This window comes from Colobus angolensis, unplaced genomic scaffold (genome assembly GCF_000951035.1).
Source record: "Colobus angolensis palliatus isolate OR3802 unplaced genomic scaffold, Cang.pa_1.0 Scaffold378, whole genome shotgun sequence".
NCBI lineage: Eukaryota > Metazoa > Chordata > Mammalia > Primates > Cercopithecidae > Colobus > Colobus angolensis.
In genome coordinates, this window is record NW_012117132.1 from 464,180 (window position 1) to 468,964 (window position 4,785).

General features: G+C 36.8%; 1 pseudogene; it reads right to left on the bottom strand.

Annotated features, from left to right (window-relative positions):
• Positions 1 to 4,137: 4,137 nt before the first annotated feature.
• LOC105520316 lies at positions 4,138 to 4,449 on the bottom strand (annotated as a pseudogene).
• Between the last annotated feature and the right edge of the window lie 336 nt (positions 4,450 to 4,785).

Here is a 4,785-nt window from a genome sequence, read left to right on the forward strand (position 1 = left end):
AAACAACAAAAGCCAGACAGTCTTCAAATTTACAACTTTTCCTGAAGCAGTCAGGGAGCTGAGGACACAGGGCAATCAAATAACCCAAAATAAATTAAAAAGAAAAAGCACCTCCAAGGAGAACAGAAATAAGCATTTAATTACACGGGTCATGCCACTAGACACGATGGTAAAGAATTCAGCGCAAATTGTTCACCAGTTGGTAAATGACTAGTGTGGGTTAGCAAGGGAATTTGCAATTGCTTACAGACATTTTTACACAGACCTTATAAGGTGCTGACAGAAGATTAGCAAGAGTGCTCAGAAATCTTCCTCCATCGTGAAGCCTGGGAGAACAGGAGCCACTTAGAGAAAGGCATGAAACCCACCCACCCCCTCTTCCTTATCTCCCCTATAAGTCTTAAACTCTCTTGTCTTAAATGCTGGGGGAAAGGTAACTGTCCTTTTCACATTACTGGTACAAAAATAGGCCACAGATCCTGATTTGGTCCTTGAGTCTTACTTTTACTAACCCCTTGATGCCTGTTTCATATCTTCTCTCTCCAGTTATCCCAAACCTCCTCTCCCCCTTTCATTCTCAGCGAATGACCTTGTTTTCTCCTGTTTTCCTGTGCCCATTATGTATTTCCTAGCTGTATCCTAGGTGCCTACTTCCTGGAATATGGAGTTGATTCAGTATCATATTTGTTGCATGAACGAAACTATGCAAATTTCCTTGTGCTGCATACTCAGTAGTCAATGGATACAACCGAAGCACATCCAAAATTAGGTTTATCTGTATCCTCACCTGCATTTGGTATTGTCACTATTTTTTATTTTGCTCATTCTTACACATATGTAGTGATATATCATTATGGTTTTAATTTGCATTTCCCTATTGGCTAATGATGATGTACATTTTTTTGTGCTTATTTGCCATCCGTATGCGAAACGTGTCTTTATGTATTTTGCTCCATTTCTATTTGAACTGTTTGTTTTATGAATTTTGGATCTTAGGATGTTCTTTACATATTATAGATGCTAATTATTTTTCATACATATGGCTTGCAAATATATTTTCCCAGTCTGTAGCTTGTCTTTTCATTCTCTTAAACAGGGTCTTTTGTCAATTTTGGGGGAATTTCTGTCTAGTTCTTCTATCAACTAAGAGAACTAGGTGAAAATACTAATTCTAGTTTTTTGACAGAGGGATTCTGAAGTCTCCTAGTAAAATTATGTATTTGTACATTTCTCCTTTGATGTCTATCTCTTTTTCTTCACACATTTTGTAGCTCTATGTTTGGTGCATATGCATTTAGGATTGCAGGGTCTTCTTGCTGGATTTTTTTAAAAAAATTTAACGGTGACTTTTTCTTCCTTCTCTGATAATTTTGTTTGCTCTGAAGTGTGCTTTTTTCTGATAACGGCATCATCACTTCTGCTTTCTTTTCATTACTGTGTGTATGATAAATTCATCATTTTCCATCCTTTCACTTTCAGCCTGACTTTATTATTACATTTGCATTTGTAGTGAGTTTCTTGTAAACAGTTGGGTAATATTTTTAAATCCAATCTGTCAATGTATGTCTTAATTGTATATTTACCAGTTGGTCACTTATATTTAATATAGTTATTAATATGCTAGAGTTCAAGTCTGCTATTTTATTTTGTGCTTTCTATTCTTGGTTTTCAATTTCTGTTTTTTTTTTTAACCTTCTTGTGGCAGAACATTTTATTTGAACATTATTTAGAGTTATATTTTTATTTATCTATTTTTTAAATATATCGCTTTACAAAGCTTTTTTTTAGTGGTTCTAGCGATTATATTAACACAATTTATTACAGTCTGTTGCTGCTGTTATTTTACTGTATGTTTTAATCATCAAACTTATTTTAAACTCAAGTTTTACACATATTTTATAAACTCAGGAAGAAAGTGAAGGCTTGTTTTATTTTATCTATGTTTTTTATTTCTTCCTCTTTGATGTTCCAAGATTCCTTCTTTTATCATTTCATTTCAGTTTAGGGAATTTTCTTTAGCTATACTTTTAGAATAGATGTCTGTTCTAAAAGTTCTGCTGGCTGCATTTTTTTTTTTTTTTAGTTTTTCTTAACTCAGAGAATGCAGTTTCTTTTCATTACTGAAGGATATTTTTGCTGGACATAGGATTCTGAGTTGATAGTTCCTTTCTTTCAGCATATGGCAAGTGTTGTGCCATTTTGTTCTGGCCCTCCATAGTTTCTGATGAGAAATCCATTGTTAGTGGAATTCTTTTTCTCCTTTAGGTAAGGTTTTGTTTCTCTCTTGTTGTTTTCATTTTTTTAAATTTAGTCTTCAAAAGTGTATGAAAGTATAATGTTCAAAGTTCAAGTGTTTTCTAAAGTATGTTGTGTTTTAGTATGGATTTGTTTAGATTTTTTCTGTTTGAGATTTGCTCAGCTCCTTGAATATTTAGGTTTGTATCTTTTGCCATATATGTGAAGTCCAGTCATTATTTCTTTTTCTTTCTTTTTTATTTATTTATGTATTTATTTATTTTAAGACAGGATCTCACTCTGTCACCCAGGCTGGAGTGCAATGGTGCAATCTCAGCTCACTGCAACCTCTGACTCCTGGAGTCAAGGGATCTGCCTACCTCAGCCTCCTGAGATGGGCAACCACCATACCTGGCTAATTTTTTTTTGAATTTTTTTGTAGACATGGGGTTCCACTATGTTGCTCAGGCTGGTCTCAAACTCCTGGGCTCAAGCAATCTGCCTGCCCTGGCCACCCAAACTGCTGGGATTACAGGCATGAGTCACCGGGACCAGCCTCAGTAATTATTTCCTTGAATTCTTTTTCAGCCCTGCCTCTTTCCCGTCTCCTTCCAAGACTCCAATGACATGAATGCAGGATCCTTTGTTAAAGTTCCACAGGTCCCTAGGGCTGTTTTGTTTTTCTTTTTTGTTTTTTTTTAAATTCTGTTAGCATCTGTTTTTTCTCTTTTGCTCAGATTGAGTAATTTCTATTGTTCTTTCTTCTAGTTTACTGGTTATTTTCTTCTATCTCTGCCATTCTCCTCTTGTACCATCCATTAAGGTTTTTTATTTTGATTATTTTATTTCTGAGTTCTGAAACTTTTGACTTTTCTTTATGTCTTCTATTTTTCTGCTGACACTTTTTCTTCTTTCAACTTCTGTTTTAGGTTCATGGGGTCCATGTGTGAGTTTGCTATATAGGTGAATTGCATGCAGTGGTGGTTTGGTGTATGGAGTATTTTGTCACCCAGGTAACAAGCATAATACTCAATAGGCAGTTTTTCAGTCTTCACCCTCCTCCCACCCTTCACCCTCAAGTAGGCCCCAGTGTCTGTTTTTCCCTTCTTTGTGTCTGTGTGTACTCAGTGTTTAGCTCCACTTATAAGTGAGAACACGCTGTATTTAGTTTTCTGTTCCTGCATTAATTCAGTCAGCATACTGGCTTCTAGCTCCTTCCATGTTGCTGCAAAGGACATTATCTTGTTCTTTATAATGGCTGTGTAATATTCTTGGGATATATGTACCACATGTTCTTTATCCATTCCACTATTGATGGCATTTAGGTTGATTCCATGTCTTTGCTATTGTGACTAGTGCTGCAGTGAACATACATGTGCATGTGTCTTTATGGTAGGCTAATTTATATTCCTTTGGGTATACACCCAGGAACGGGATTGCTGGGTCAAATGGTAGATCAGTTTTAAGTTCTTTGAGAAATTTCCAAACTGCTTTCCACGGTGTTTGAGCTAGTTTACATTCCCACCAGCAGTGTATAAGCATCTTCTTTTCTCCACAACCTCACCAGCATCTGTTCTTTTTTGACTTTTTAATAATAGCCATTCCAACTGTGTTAGTGTGGTTTTGATTTGCATTTCTCTAATGATTAGTGATATTGAACACTTTTTCATGTGATTGATGGCCACATAAATATCTAATTTTGAGAAATTTGTGTTCATGTTCTTCACTCACGTTTTTTTTCATGTTTTAAAAAATGACATTGTTTTATTACTATCCACAGGTAGGGCCTGCATGATGTGGTAGATGTGCTGGGCTCAGGTGATGTGTGAGCTGTGAGGAGGAGATGATGACAGAAAGGCTAGAAAGAAAGGGGGTGAATTTGAAGGCCAGGCCCGAGGGGTCCTAAGGTCCACTTCTGGGAAGGAAAGAGTCATGGCAAGCCACAGCTAGGCTATCAATCAGATTAAGAAATTCTTGGACGTCTAACTGCCCATCACTGTTGACATCCAGTTTCTTCATGCGGTCAAGGACACCGGGGTCCTTGTGGTTCTTTGTGAAGGCAGCCAACTCTGTATTCCTGAAGCTTAGGAACTCCGTCTTGGAGAGACTGCCGTTGTAACCATCCTTTCCAGCATACTTCTGGAAAACAGCAATCAGGGACTCAATGCACCACTCAGTCTCTGTAGGACTGGAGATTTTTGCCATGTTGGAGCTGAGCGAGGTGCGGGAGGCTGTGACTGAGAGTGGCATGGAGTACCCATTTTTTAATAGGGTTGTTTTTTACTTTCGATTTATTCCTTATGGATTCTGGATATTAGACCTTTATCAGATGAATAGTTTGCAAATATTTTCTCCCTTTCTGTAGGTTGTCTGTTTACTCTCTTGGTAGTTTCTTTTGCTATACAGAAGCTCTTTAATTTAATTAGGTTGCATTTGTCAATCTTTGTTTTGTTGCAATCACTTTTGGCATCTTCGTCATGAAATTTTTGCCAGGGTCTATGTCCAGAAAGGTGTTTTCTATGTTTTCTTCTAGGCTTTTCATTGTTTTAG